We start from the raw sequence: 15,762 nt of genomic DNA, 5'->3' as shown, positions 1-15,762 counted from the left end.
GGTGGGAGGAGAAGGCAAAATAGAACTTCTTGACAATTAAGAGCTAAAGAATATAATTTTGTCACAAGATCTATCAGTTAGCCACCAACGACAGTAAATCCCCACGTAGATCAATCAGAGAGGTAGTAGAAAATGAAAGTAAGGGTTGGCACATACACTAAAGATTTAAACCTAACAGTGCCATGACTAAAGGATAAAGCAAGCAAGATACCACTGAGATCCCACTGAAATCGGCAGGAGCCTCCAATTTATCATGCAGGAGTACAGAGTAGGCCTTGATATAGCTTTTAATAATTATGAAGGTAAAGGCACCAATTACGGCGAGGAAAGGGGCTGACTTTAAGCATGTACTAATGCCTTTGACGTATATGCTTAAGTGCTTTGAACACAAGCTTATTTTCTGTCTGAAAGCTGGAATTCTTCTAATAGCTTCCAAAATCCTTTGACTGAGGGAACTTCACTTCCATGTCTCTGTGCCCTAAACTTTAGGGTGGAAATTTCTACTTAAGAAGTTCTCCTGTCTAAGTATTTAAGAAATTGAAGCTGTAGGTGTCTCTGCTAGAATGACTGTGAAATGCTGTAAATCAGCAAGATATGAGAGAATAATATGCACATCTCACACTCTGATTTCTGCCTGTTGGGCCCTTACTTGGTTGACTCTGTAAGGAATCTCTGCCAAATGAGTTTGCTCCAAACAGGCTCTCAGGCTGTTATCTTACCATGGCATTTCATTACCAATCATGTTAGAAGAGAGATGAATCATTGTAAGGGCTCATTGTGCTTACAGATTTCCCAGTTTATCAAGATTCCATATGGCTCTCCTAGGTAGGAGTAATGTGAAACTCAGAAATGCCTCTTCTTTCTTCCAGTATTGCTCTTTTGAGAAGCAAGAACTTACAGCCATGCTATCTGAGAGGCAGTTAGCTGTCGGTCTGTAATCATCTTGCAGCTACAAAGAGTCCCATTCATCTCAAAATAGGTGCATGCTATATAACAAATAGATCAAATGCTTTTTATATCACGTTTATACATCAGATAACCCAGGCACATGAGAAATAGCAGGTGCTAGTGAATCAAGGCTGGATTAAAATAATCCAGTTTTATAACTAGTTTATATTGCTCTTGCTCTCCCCTGAGCAAACTGTCATTGAACAGTGAAGTACTAAGATCATGTTTCCAGATGCTTCAGCTGGTAGTAGTGCTGATCTGACCAGAAACTGGCTGCAAGCCACGTTACTGAAATCCAACTACTGATGCAATTTTCTCTGAAGATCAATGATCATCAGTTCTGGATTCAGGGAATCATTGCTCATCAGTTGGGATGTTAAACACAGCACAGCAGTCAAGTACCAGGATAATTACACAGGGAGGTTCTCGTATCATATAACTTAGGAGCTAAGTTAGGTAACCACGTCATTTAGAGAGTTTGCAAAGAAGGGGTAATTCTCTCACCAGATAATTCAAAACCCTAAAAGTAAATAAATAGAGAAGCTTAAAATGGCTGATGAGAACATATCAGTGGCCCTCCATGATTGTAATTCCCCTTGTACTTTAACTGGTTATGATATTTCTCTCAGCCTCCTTGTACAAAGATGTTGTGTGATCTTGCAGAAGTCTGCTAGATTTCTATTACACCCCAGAGTACTGCAGGCTTCTTTTGCCTAGTTCCCACTGGGAGGTTCAACCTTTGATAGCAGAGGAATTCTACAAAAGCATATAACGTGATATTCAGAAAATACAATTACATCTTTGTTCCCTGATTTTGCCAACAAGGGATAGGGTACGGAGTTAATATAAAAAGTACCTGATATAAAAATACTTGAAATGTTGCATATTCATGAACTGCTTGCAACATTATTAATATTTTTTCTTATCCAAGACTTCAGTTTGCAATGCCACTACTCTATCTACCACTCATCATTCACCCATAGTATTATCCCATGGGTTTAAGCAAGACTTAACACGTATGAAGAAGAAAAGACATTCGAAATACTTATTCGTATGCCCCCATTGGTACTCACTTCTTGAAAGAATCATAGAATCGTTTGAGCTAGAAGGGACCCTTAAAGGCCATCTAGTCCAACTCCCCTGCAATGAACAGAGACACCAACAGCTAGATCAGGTTGCTCAGGGTCCCATCCAGCTTCACCTTGAATGTCATTAAGAATGGGGCATCCACCACTTCTCTGGGCAACATGTTCCAGTGCTTCGTTACCCTTATAATAAAAAACTTCTTCCTTATATCCAGTTTAAATCTCCCCTCTTTCAGTTTGAAGCCATTTGCCATTGTCCTATCACAAGAGACTCTGCCAAAGAGTCTGTCTCCTTCTTTCTTACAGCCCCAACCTTTAGATACTGAAATGCCACTACCAGGTTCTCCACAGAGTTTTCTCTTCTTCAGTCAGAACAGACCCAGCTCTCTCAGCCTGCCCTCATAGCAGAGGTGTTCTATCCCTTGGATCATTTTTGTGGCCCTCCTCTAGATGCACTCCAACAGGTCTGTGACTCTCCTGTACTGAGGACTCCACATCTGCATGCAGTACTCCAGGTGATGCTTCACCAGCGCAGAGTAGAGGGGCAGGATCACCTCCCTTGACCTGTTGGCTGCATGTAAGGGCCCAATCCTTTCCTGACAGATGCCAAAGACAGAACTGCCATTAACTGCAATTTTGTGAGACAGGAGTTCTTCTACTACAGAAACATAGCCTTCATGAACGAAGGTGAAAATTAGAAAAGGGATCTGGAAGACACTACAAAATGTCACCTACAGCAGGCCAGACAAACCACTGGACATTCATCTAAACTCTTACTTAAGAACTCTCTTGATGGATCTTTCTCAAGCAGAGTATTCCATCGCTTTACTGTCCTTAACTGAGCTACCCAATGTCTTGCCAGAATCTATTTTTGCTACAAAGCCCACTGTTCTTTGTCTTATCCACTACGGATGTAGAAAACAAAGTGCCGCCTTCTTCTCTGCAGCAGCCTTTTATGTATTTGAAAACTATTACCATGTCTCTGCTTCATTTTCTCTTCCACAGATTGCACAGAGCCAATTAGTTCAATCTTTCATTGCAGGTCATGTTTTCTAGTTCTCTGATCATTCTCACACTGAATAATAAGAGCTCTGTGAAAGGGAAAAAGCATCAGAATTATTGTACTGGTTATAATTATTATTAAAATTAATGATTCAATCACAATGCATTTTATTTGGGCTATTGCTAATCTAACTTTTCTTTTAATGTTTAATAATGTGTACACAGATATATCCTTACAGGCTGTGCTTCTGTGCTAGGATGGCTCACTGCCTTTGCGAATTATATTTCAGGAAATAAAAGAAAGCCTTGCAAGCTAAAAATACGTGCTCCCAAGGCTGAGAAATGCAGACATCCTCTCTTTCTTACTATATCATTGCTAGTGCTCCTCTGATAAGAACAGATACTTGTCTGAAGCTCTGTATCTCCTACCAATGCATAAGTTCACAGCAGAGATGCAACCACCTTCAGCCAGCCCATCCTTACCCATCCTGTTGGCAGCAGCCCCAGTCTCTGGGTGCCTTCCAGCTTCTGCCTCACATCCCCAGAAACTACACTGCCCCTCTGGCTCCTGCTTATTCCCTCAGCCCCATGGGTCACCATGGACTTTAGTGATTGAAGTATAATGCATAGGAGGGTTGAATTTAGGTTACATCACCAGCCTTTATTTTCTGATGGAGCTGCCATCTGAATAGCCTTCCTCTGAGTGGAGGTTTCACATACAGCACATGATATGAAAGACCACATGGAACACCACTTCTGAAGCGTTTCTGTATGTAGAACTGGCAGAAGTTTGCTTTGACTAGAAGCTTAAGTGGTTATCTTACATTATTACCAAATGTAAATACAAGGGCAGTCCTGAGGGGTTGTTTTCAGAAAGAAGCCTCAGTTATTGCATCTTCCAGTTGAGTAGCACCTAACAATAAAAGTATTAAGCACAATACTTCCACAGATGCATCATGTAGAAGATACTCTGTCTGCAATGAATGCAAAAAGAAACTTCAGTGTGTTTACCAAAGCACATGGTCCTAAGCAAAGGTGAAGACAATTTGTGATGCTTATTACCCCAAGAGATATAGATAGGGATATCTGACAAAGAGTTAATTCAATTTCCAGATGAAAACTTTACATGCAGCCTGCTCCCTTAAGAGGTGCGTGATTCTCTTTCACTCAAAAACTCAAAGAAAAGAAAGGGAGGATAAAAGCTGCTAGAAAGCTGTGCAATTTAGGGGAGAAAAGAGAGGAACAAAACCAGGGAAGAAAAAGGAGGAACAAAAGAAACTCACTCCAAAAAGGAGAGTAAAGCACATCCACTAAAGTGGAAAGAAAAGCTGGCATCAAAAGAGGTTTTCAGCCACAGCCAGCATCCAGCAGCCAGGCACTGCAGGTGATATCAGCACCAAATACTCTCTGTAGAGAGAGAGATTCTTGCAGGACATGCTACTGGTGTAGGGGTTAGGAGACAAAGTGTGATTTTACGAGACTGAATTTCAGAGAGATTCTTTGAGGACCAGGATTCAAGCTGTTTTCCAGTTGCTGAATGAAGCTTGGTGACCTGTTATGCCTTTTGGGTCACTCCCTCCCTCTCTGATTTACCTGTTATTTTTGGACTCATGCTTCAGTAAGTTATAATAATTAAAAAAGAACTAGCTATTAATATTAGGCACAGTGACTTTGAGTTTTGCACACAGGAAAGAATGCTTCCTGTAGAAAGTTCATATCTTTATGTAAGAACTCAAGACCACTTGAATGGCCTTCTAGGGGAGACATAAGAGAAGTGAAATATGATCAGAATTGTATGGACTTCTCTAGTTTCTTATTTCCCTCATACAATAAATTATGAATTAACATCTTTGAGTTCACTGGGTAATGTGACTCGTAACATCCCCCAAGGGGTGCTTAGCATCTTAATGTGCCCAATGGTGATGTCACATCTGTGGGTCGCTGTCATCAGGATCAATTACTCACAGTCTGTCACGCAGACACTTGCTTTCCCTGAACCATGGCCCTACCTCTCCAAGGGGTTCTGTTTGGAGGAGGGCTCGTTTCCTCCAGGGGCACTGTGTGCCTTTGTCTTTGCAGTACACCAGGGCTTCCCTAGCTCCCTGCATTCTCAGGGCAGCCCCAGACACTTGTTCTTTTCCTGCAGCACGGGGCCCGCTGGTCAATGGCCTTCAAAAAGGAAGAGCCAAGCCACAGTGCAAAGCCAGGGGAGAGGAGATCACACTTCCTAAGACCGCTCACAGTGCAGGAGCTCCCCATTTCCAAGTGCAAGACATCAGGCTGTTTAAAAGGCTGCTGCTAGCTTGATGTGCTGTAATGTTAACAAAGCCAAGGAGCAATATGAGCTGAAGAAGTAATGAAACAGAATTTCCAGTGGATTTGTTTCAGTTGCTTGAACGACAGAACTACAAGACTGTAGTCCTCCTCCTGATAGGTGCTCCAGTAGTTATAAAATCACTACTGCCCTCCCTTGCAGCCCTCCTCCCATGGGGTGCCTTGGTGCTGGCACACACGGTGCTGGACACAATTTCAAAGTTACCTGAGAGTATCAAAATTAATTGGGAAAACAGTGCGACTGCTGGAGCCTGGTCCCATAGCCCTGCGAGGGGCTATTTTGTAAAAAGGGGAGACAGGGAACTATTTTGTAAACTTCCATCCCTCTCTTATGCTTGACTGAAATCTGCCAGCTGGTTTGAAAACCATGGTGGAATGGGGAATGGAAAAGCAAACAGACAGTCGTGCACAGACTGGCTGATCAGATGGGCTTTGTTTTCTTAAAAACCAAACTAGAAAATGTGCTTAAGGTATCTTCAGGTACTGCACTGACCTTGAGCTTGCTCACTTCATTAATTTCATGATTTTATCACTGCATTTTCCAATTAAAAAAATTCTCCTCCCCCTTCCTGGGCAAAAATTCTTTTCCCTCCCTCTTCCACCCTTCACATATCTCCCCTTTTCTTTCAATTCTCTTAATCCTTGGTGTGATAATAGGTAAGGAAACATTCCCAGACAAAAGTCTGATATTTTAATTTTGATAACCTCTCTGAACAGAGAGGTTTGTGTAGGATGGAGATTAATGAAAGAAATGAACAATTCACTCATGTCACCAGGTAAAGTTAAGAAGCAGATAACCCTCAGGGAAGGAAATGGTTGAAAAGGGGAATAAGTAATAACACATTTTAATTTTTCATGCATCCCTTCCCACAGAATCCTCTCTTTAATGGAAGGAGAACCCAAACTGTGAGCAAAGAGAAGATGAAAAAGAAACAGCTGCCTTATCCTTTGACTGGGTGCACACAGAAGAGGGGCCCTGGAGGCTGGCCTGTGGCAGGCTGCAGCCAAGGGCTTGTTTTTTCTCCACGTTTTTGCCATCCTTTCCAGGGAGGCCAGTAAGCTGCACAGCCTCCTAGTCACAGTATACTTACCATGCATTTTATTACTGGAATTATTTTTAACTCTTTGGATATAGCTGGCGGCCTTTACTGATCTCCTCCCACCACCTTGCTCAAATTGCATTACAATGAAGACTTACTGAAATGACTGAAGGAGTCACAGATAAGTAGCTTGCTCCTTGGCTTTTCGTCTAGTGAAATAAGCTTCTAAAATTGTTTCTGAAGTGTTTCCTGAGTGATAACAATGCTTTGTCAAATGGTTTGAGAACCCACTCTCAATACTTTCTGAATGAGCATGTAGGCCAAGAGGGCTGCTAGAGAAAGGAGAAAAAGGCTCCCTGGAAGCATGGAGGAGGCAGGGTGAATGATTAAAGACATGCAACTACAGTACGTATACTACATAATAAAAATGCTAAACTGCAATAAAAAACTGAAATGTCTTCACGTGGGAGAACGTGAAGTTGTTGCTCATTAGGATGCTTTCCTATCATTGTTTGCATGAGGAAGCTCCAACGATGTACTCACAGAAAGGAAAGTACAGAAATCCCTGTTTCAGCCAGTGGATTTGGGCTCCTGAGACATTGGACAACATTTAGATGGTGATGTTGACCATCACTAAACACAGCAGTAGATAGGAATTAGAATGGCCATTGCTTGTTCAGTAGGTCAGACACTGTGTATTAATCCCAGTTGCCCCTAATTATGAGTCGAGGTATGAGCCTTCCTGTTTCCAGAAAGTCCAGACAGCAAGCAACCCACTTCTCAGTCGTGCCAACTTGTCTGTTTGTTGTTGCCTTCTCAGTAGACCTGCCCTCTGCAATCAACTCCCTACAGGCAGTGCTGGTCACACCAAGGCAGCTCAACCCTGGCAAGGCAGCCTCATGCTGCCTGCAGCTTGGGCAAGTCTCAACATCTCATGCTGTGCTTTCTCATCCGTAACACAGCTGCAGGTACACGCTGACCCCATTTACCTGTTTATTTGCTGTTTTGTTGACTTTGCGCATTTAATTTGCTAACTTTGTGGCTGGGCTTGAGCAATAACAGACTAACCAGAAAGTTCAAGCACCTGCCTGTGTACACTCACGCACTTAAGTAATAATAACAGAAAAAACAATTATTCAACTCATTTTACATTCTAATATACAAAAGCTACACCTGTGCCACCAACCAATATTACATTGACGTCATTTTGCCACAAGCCCTTTTCAGCATCAGAGATTCAGTGGCAGAACAGACATTTGTGCTGGTTAGACTACATCACATTCTGGAAATGCTGCCAGGCTCTGAGTTCCCCTCACGCGTCTTGAAACTCCCCCTCATATCTCAAACATGACATACCATCAAAAAACTTGTCGCACAGCAGCAGATGCTTTCCTGACTGCCTGCATGTTTTTGATATAAACTTCTGATCTGTTCGGCTGTAATTCTTTTCTTGTAGCCAGGTTTGTGGATTCATCTCAATTTTATAACAACATAGGAGTCTGGAAAAGGTCCTGTGCAGAAATTATCTGCTGTGACTGCTGGCTGCCATGACATGTACTGTGTGAAACAATTAGTCTCCATCTGACATACTATACATTTCGCTTCAGTCTTCCTTTTGAAGGCTGTTCCCAAACTTCTCCCTTTTTGCGTTTGGAAATCTTCTGATCTGCAGTGTGAGTTTTTTCAAAGGTAAAGAGCTGCTACTTAATTTTACCAGCTTTGTCCATTTCCTTACACACTTTGTCTGTCTCCCTGGTGCTTAACTACCGGGTGTATTTACAGAAGGCAACAGGATCTCACTCTGGCGTTGTTTTACTCCACTTTCCTGCTTCACTTCCTCTTGTCCTTTGAGAGTCTGCAGTCAACATCTGTTTCTCCTATTTCAAAAAGTTCACCTTTGATCAGCAGAGACTGATGGCACAAAAATCTCTCTCTCTCCAAACTCCTGCCTAAAAGCAAATGAATAGCACAATACAGTCCAAGAAAACCTATAATATTTGCCCTGAAGGTAATGGGATCATCAGGTGTGAAACTAGTTAGTGCCTGTGTGAGGGCTTGACCACTGGGGTCTCGCATTCCTGCAGCCCAAAGCTAGGGCTTAACAGCAGAGAGGGACGGAGGGAGGGCAAGGTGCCAAAAGAAACATCAGAGCCCTGGAGATATCCCCAGCCATGATGCCAGCTTTGAAGCCCCCAAAGTAGAACAGATGATCGGGGAGTTACCCCCCCCCACAGCTCCCATGGTTCTCTGCGTTGGTGCCGCTTGTTGTCTGTGCCAGACTCACTGGGAGTAGGACATGAGGGTGGGTTAGTGTCCTGCATGCTGTCCTTGTCAAGATCTTAGCTCAATTTGCATTTGCCGTGGAGAAAGTGACAATCGAGATACAGCCGCTGTTTCCAGTTGAGGCCGCTCTGTGCACCCAAAGTCCACCTCTGTCTGGCAAAAGAGGACTTTAGCTTGCTTTATCATCCCTTCTTCATGCAGAAGGAAAGGATTGTGCTTGATACTAAATCTGAGGGATGACTTTGTGAGGAGATTCATAATGCAGACTCACACCTCTCCATCCTCTTGAAACATAAAGGTGCTTCCAAATGTTGAAGAATTACAGTTGTGATTCCACAACCTGGGTCACAGGCCAGTGATCCAAAGACTACTTTTCAGGGTCCATGAAAGGTGACTAAAGCCAGCAGACTGACTGCTGGTGGGCTTAGATCTAATCTATCCATGCAAGCATCCACTGGAAAATAGATAGAGCTCCTCAAACACGAGAAAGATTGCAAGCAGCTCTCTTTAAGCATTAACACAAACTGAAGATTATTTAGGTTTCAGTCAAATATCTACGTTTGTCTAGAAACGGTTTGTGAGACAAATACCCCTTTCTTCTCTCTGGGCGGTATTGAGAAAGTATTTGCTTATACGTACAACAACCACTCTAACTGCCCCACCATTACACAGACTAGTCAAAAGTCAGTACTATTCCTGTAGAAAAACATGCTGTTAGAAACCATACAGTAATAATAACTACATCTTATTGCAAGACTGCAGCGTTAAGCCCTGGACTGGCAAAATCTTGCTCTGTCAATGTTTCGCGCTGTGGGTTGTCTGATGGAAGCTCAATAGTGCTGCAAGAAGCTAAGCAGACAGAAGAGGCTTCGTGGGACCAGGGGTCACACAGAACACGATGGACTATAGCTGTGCTCCCTCAAGGACAAGTAAGAGAACAGCTAATAACTTTGCCTCTGCGATAAGGTTTTATTTGTCTAAGGATGTGTCTAGAATGCTCTTTGGAGCTGATATTTTATCTGTATGGAGTCCAAGAGAGCTGAAGGGCAGCTACCTCTCAGCATCTGGGTACGTGTATTAGCATGGCACTTGCCAGAATGAATATACTCTGCCACATGGCCATTTTTTGCTTTCAGTGTGCTGTGTGAGTTTGCTCCGATAAGAAGAGAAGAAAGGCCACAGGAGGTCAGACTAGAGCTTCATCTAGACTAGAGCATCCCAGCTTTGCTGCTGTCCAATTACACACTGGGAAAGCATGCAAAGAAATTACCACTCTAAAATGAATCACATCTGACAATGAACATCTGATAATATTCAGGCACTTTCTGAAAAGACACTTACATCCAAACCATCATATTTAATAATGATTGAATGTGAATTAATGAGTCTAAATATTTGTGATCAAATATATACCATGGATTTCTACATCCTGTAGCAGTGAGTTGTTCAGTTTTTCTCAGCAACAAGTCATTCTTTGACTGCTATTCTTTTTTTTTTTTCCCCACAAAGGTAAAAATATATTGCTATTTCTTCCTTGAAGCTTTTGAAGTCAGCCTATGTGAGACCGGAAACAAGATTTCCCCATCTGCAATCCTACAAACCAATTGCCTTCGTGGCTACTGCCTGTCCTGCCTTCCATCTGGTCTGTGACTGAATGAATCAGTGGCCCACTCTGCCCACTTGCCTCTATGCAACTGTTTGGTTCATAAACATCTTTGTCTTGGTAGGTGTTGGAATGTGATAGTATCAGACAGAAGTTGAACCATGTCCAATAACAGCATCACTGTATGGTATTCCTCTGGGAATAAATGGTTCTTTTAATGTTGCCAGATTTTATGCACGTTATTGATTCATTCTTCCCTTTCTTTTCCTTCAAGTGACAAAACGTTCTAGCTCTTAGGAAGAAGCCATCATACATATACCAACACCCACAATAAACCCATATACAGGGATTTCACAGTTTTCCTTTATGGCTGTCACTGTTCAGATATAGTTTCTCTGCATACTGTTGAGCTGATTGGACAGGAGTGGAAGAATGCTTCTACAGCAGTCTGGAGATAGCAAGTCACAGAAAAGGAATCTCTGCTAGGCTCAGCTGTTAAAGGAGACTCAAAAAACAGGTCAAAAGGCAACCCACCAGTTCTGGGGCTTCCTTTATTACATTTATTTCATAGAATCATAGAATGTCCTGGGTTGAAAAGGACCTCAAAGATCATCAAGTCTCAACCCCCCTGCTAAGTGCAGGGCCGCCAACCACTAGACCAGGCTGCCCAGAGCCACATCCAGTCTGGCCTTGAACGCCTCCAGGAATGGGGCACCCACAACCTCCCTGGGCAACCTGTTCCAGTGCGTCACCACCCTCTGTGTGAAAAAATTCCTCCAATTCCTTCCAATTTCCTTTGTCCCTTCCTTCCTTCCTTTTCCTTTCCAACTGTCCACCTACTATCAATGCTGCCTACCAAGTCTCATGAGGAACAGCTTAAGGAACTGGGACTGTTTAGTCCAGAGAAGAGAAAGCTCAGGGGTGACCCTGCTGCCCTGTACAACTGCCTGAAAGGAAGCTGTAGCAAGGTGGGTGGGGGGTGGGTTCAGCCTCCTCCCTCATGTAACTAGCAATAGGATGAGAAGGAATGGCCTCAAGTTGCACCAGAGGAGCTTCAGTTTGGTTATTAGAAAAAAAATATTCTCTGAAAGAGTGGTCAGGCATTGAAACAGGCTGTCCAGGAAGGTGATAGAGTCACCATCCCCTTCCCTTCCTTCTTATGCCCCAGTAGACTTCACTGTTCTTCACCTTGATGCAAATGAGCTTTAAAGATACAAAGTGACCCAGTCTACCTCCCTGGTCAATATACAGGGTGTTTATTTGTCTTCATGACAAATGTGCATCAGCAGCTTCATTATTAGAAAAGAGAAAAGGTGTGCTTCGCCCTTCTGGGGCATTCACATTATATATAATTCTCTTATTACTGCTGGCCTTAAAACACCTTAGTATGACAAGATCTGAGCCAATGTCATCCTTTTTTGTTTAAATTTAATTTACACAAAATAATGTTCTTCTTGCTCCATTTCTTCCAATTCCCTTTATTTTCCTCTCTTGTTCATTTTTCTGTATCACTTCAAAGTTAGTTCCTTTACCAATGTCACTCCTTCCACAGTCCCACACTTCACCTCTATAAAGCACACAAAAAAATTATCCATTCATTCTACATACATGCATGTCTTTTTCGCTCTTTGTTCCAGTTAGAATTAAGGCTTTGCAAATTGAGTAGCACTGTCATTTAGCAGATGTCATTTAAGGCTTTTAGAGGCATGCAAAAAGTTGTTGGTCCCTTCTGTTTATTTTCTTTCCGCTTCACTGTTACATCACCTAGTGCTGTATCCTTCTAGCATAAACATTTCAAGTATGCATCATAAGACTTCCCCTCTCCCCCCCAGTTCCCTATTTTTGGTGTCAATTTTTCGTATACACTAATGTCTTCTCTTCAGCTGGCTCTTAAGATATTAGAGTCACAACTTGCTCTCACATGTAGGACAGTGAGATGCGGTTTAATTCCTGTAGGCCCATACTTGAGCACCACAGTCTGTGATAGTGAAGGGCTGGTAGAACTTGGAAAGCTATGTTAAATTTTACACATCCTCAAAGAGTGAAGCTGCCCTGCCTCAACACAGCTGAGCAGCTGCCTCTCTGGGCTTTTAATTTTTGTGAAGATGAATTGGCTTACTAAAACATACAAACAAAAATACAGCAACAACAACATAATATGTTCTTTCTCACTCAATAGCTGCCTTCCTGTGCTTGGAGAATAACATGTGCTCTCACAGATCGAACAGGTACTCTCAAGAAGATGTCACAACAAAATCTTCATCAGGCTCTAGCCACTTTGAAGCAAGGCTGTTTTCTTGAAGCCCTGAGCACAAACAGCTGGAGGTGAAGACAGTGATAATTTTAGGTGCCCTTAAATTCCCCTCAGTGTTGAGCAGGCCAGAAATTTGCCCTTTACCAGCCACATTAAATGAGCTGTTCGCAGTACCGCTTGGACCTCTAAAATAATCTCACTGCACAGAAGTTCTAGACTTCACAATAAAAAGCCACAGATTTCTGACAGAAACATGATCATCTCTTATTATAAAAATAACATACACCCCCCAAAACGTAATAGAAAGAAATTCACATCTTGAAGTTCAGGTGATGAGGCAGCCAATCATGACTGTTGTTAGCTGTAAAAAAAAAAAAAAGTTGGTGTTGAAGCTATGCAGCTAATATATTAATGCATGTGTATATGGCTGATTATGTATTATTACTACAATTAAGGAATATTGCCAATGGAGTACAATGTTATGATAGTGTAATGTTCTCTGAACTGCTCTCTTGGCAGATATAAAAAAAGTAAATGAAAAATCTGGAGGAAGAAAGAACATGAATTGCACAATGGATGAATTTGGGCCACCTTCCTCTCAATCATAAGACAGTTGGCTCTGGATTGCAATACCACCATATCATCTGTTTAATATGTCTGCAGTCCTAGTTGCCACAGCTTACAGTGTCATAGTCCAAAAATGCAAAACTTGGACTCTGCTGAGGTTAACATGGATGGTTACTTCTTTCCTCCTCTGCAAGATCTCTCGGCTCCCTAGAACAGTAATTCAAAGCAACAGAAACACCTCAATGTGGGTTTTGTCACAGCCCCTCCTGAATTATCATGCCTAAAAATGAATCACATTTGTCAACTGCTGAACTAGCTTATATGACCAGAGCTCCAAAACGCACTTAATACCATGTGAAACTCCCATTGTGACTCAGTAGAGTCCCTCAAGGATCTGACAATACTTGGCAAGTACAAGAACTACTCCTACAAGGAAAGGCTGAGTCTGAGCTACTGAAGGTAAGTAGGCACAGCTGGACAAAGTTGGTTTTTTTTTTTTTTTGCAAGTCTGTGCCCAGATGTTTGAGAGGATGGCAGCTTTGAAGATCCTGCTGGAAAAGGTAAAAGGAAATAAAGAATAATTGCCTTGCAGACTTTCTAATCCCAACATGCCCTTATCTAAAGTAAATCAATCACTGCTGGAAAAACTCCATGGCTCAGAGCTATGCTCATTTACACTAAGTACAAATCTGCCTGTTAAAATCTCTGCATTCTGAAAATTGCCTTCTCTTAACCAGAAGAATTTATGCAGACAGGTGACTACATCAGGGTAGAAAGTGGCTGTAGGAGAGTAGCAACGAACCCCTACTGGCTTCTAACAACAGCATTATGTTAATAGTTATTGAATGAGGTGAAAATAAGCTAAGAGGAAGCAAGTGAGGAAAATTTAGGGGAAAGCAGCTGAGCTTAGTGAGTCACATCATTAAGATGCTGCAAGCGATAGAGAACTTCTCCAGGTCACAAACACATTTTGCTAAACTCCAAGCCGCAAAGAAGTTAGTCAGTTTCCCACCTCTTCTGTGCTCAAACACACAAGAGGAATGTCTTTAAAAGAAAAGCAGAAAAATCCTTTTGAGAAAGTGCAAGCTAGAAATCTTACCCAAGGCCCTGCTTGCTACAGTTATATTTTGTAGCAACTCAACAATGATATAGTCTTCTGGATAATTATTTTATTTGCATAAGGATATCTTAAGGTCTAAAGAAACCTTAAAAAACGCAGAAAAATCCAATTTTCAGGATTGTCAATTGCAGAGAATATGTAGTTTTTCCAAATATGATTTCCTCCCTATTCTTGTTTCATTCATAGCATATAATTCTAGAAGTCTTTATGAGACAGCACAGCATAGCTGGCAGAGAGCATTGCTGCTAAAGTCAGTGCTGTTGCTGTCCAATGGATGTAAGTGATACTTTCAGTCCAGAAGTGGTTGTGGTGATAGACATTCAGACAAGCTGGAGACAACAGATGTGAGAAGAAAGGACAGAAAAATGATTCAGACCTGCCCACTATGGAAGACTGCATCAGGCACGTACATAGTTCCTTCCCCTGTTGGCTTATCTAGCAGCATGTTGCTGAGCAGCATAAGTTACAGGTTACAGAGATCTCTGCACACAGCTGGCCCTCCCACATTTTTCACGTCTAGTTTGTAGGCTTCTACAAGGCTCCAAAGCCAATGGAAAGATGTCCCTTTGTTGCCTGTCCAAATGCTGCACCATAGTCTCTTTGGCTATAGGCCACAAAACTATGGAGTGAGGGTATTATATACATAATTTAAATAATGTGCAAAAGTTTTTATCAAATAAAAGTTTTATCCTGCTTCATCTTTTAGACAGACAGCAGTGGGATCCTGAGTAGGTTAAGCTGCCTCTCATTTCTACAATTGGGCCAGTAAGAACGCTACCATTAGTTCAAATCATTTATCCCACAGCATTCATAACACAATGGAAATCACAATAACAGCAGAGCAGCAAGATCCCAGGCCACAGCAAGTGAGGATCTGCTCAAACTCAACAGCAGTGGGTGCAGAAATAAAGAAAAGACACTGCTTACCTTTAGAAAGCCCACAAGACCCACAGGTGTACAGAGATCTCTCAATGAGATACCTTCACCCCCACTGCCAACTCTTAAATGAAAACTGGGAAGTGGTGTGTCCTGGCCCCCACCCCTTCCAGTCACTCAGGTGCATTGCATACACCTGAGCTCCCCTGGGTTGGCTCTGCCTTCCTACCAGGTGCTCAGTCACTGTTTCAAGCCATGACTCAGCATTTCCACTACAGCATTTTAGGGAAAATCCCCTTCAGAAGTTTTTTCTTTCTTTCTTTCTTTCTTTTTTTCTTTCTTTCTTTCTCTTTTTTCTTTCCTCTTCTTTTTTCTGGTCTCCATAAAAGGCTTTCATCTTCCTTACAAGTTCTGCAGATTGTTCTAAGATAATGGTTCACATTTTGCTTTATGAGTGTGCGTGTACAGCAGCTCATCAAGATTTATGGTGTGGTCCTTGTCGACCTTTCCCACAGCTCTCTACTATGTCAGATCAATACATTCATAGAGGAAACTAATAACCTATTCTTTTTGGACAGGAACTCCACCTCGGTGATCAGGTTTCTATCACACTAGTTATTTGCACATTAAATACACACCGGTGCCTCTTT

At 42.1% G+C, this 15,762-nt stretch overlaps 2 long non-coding RNA genes across 2 annotated transcripts in view; both read right to left on the bottom strand.

The window, feature by feature from the left end:
- LOC110400588 overlaps nucleotides 1-15,762 on the bottom strand; it is a 72,786-nt gene that overhangs the window by 39,550 nt on the left and 17,474 nt on the right. The gene's annotated exons all lie outside the window — the stretch shown is intronic.
- Nucleotides 11,648-15,337, bottom strand: LOC110400593. Its single transcript, XR_002439952.1, has 3 exons — nucleotides 15,164-15,337; nucleotides 13,233-13,323; nucleotides 11,648-12,910 (listed from the first exon to the last, which is right to left on the bottom strand). It is a non-coding gene; the product is annotated as an uncharacterized LOC110400593 (long non-coding RNA).

The sequence above is a fragment of the Numida meleagris genome, chromosome 1, assembly GCF_002078875.1.
Source record: "Numida meleagris isolate 19003 breed g44 Domestic line chromosome 1, NumMel1.0, whole genome shotgun sequence".
NCBI classification, from domain to species: Eukaryota; Metazoa; Chordata; class Aves; order Galliformes; family Numididae; genus Numida; species Numida meleagris.
This window is presented reverse-complemented; position numbering and strand designations above follow the sequence as displayed.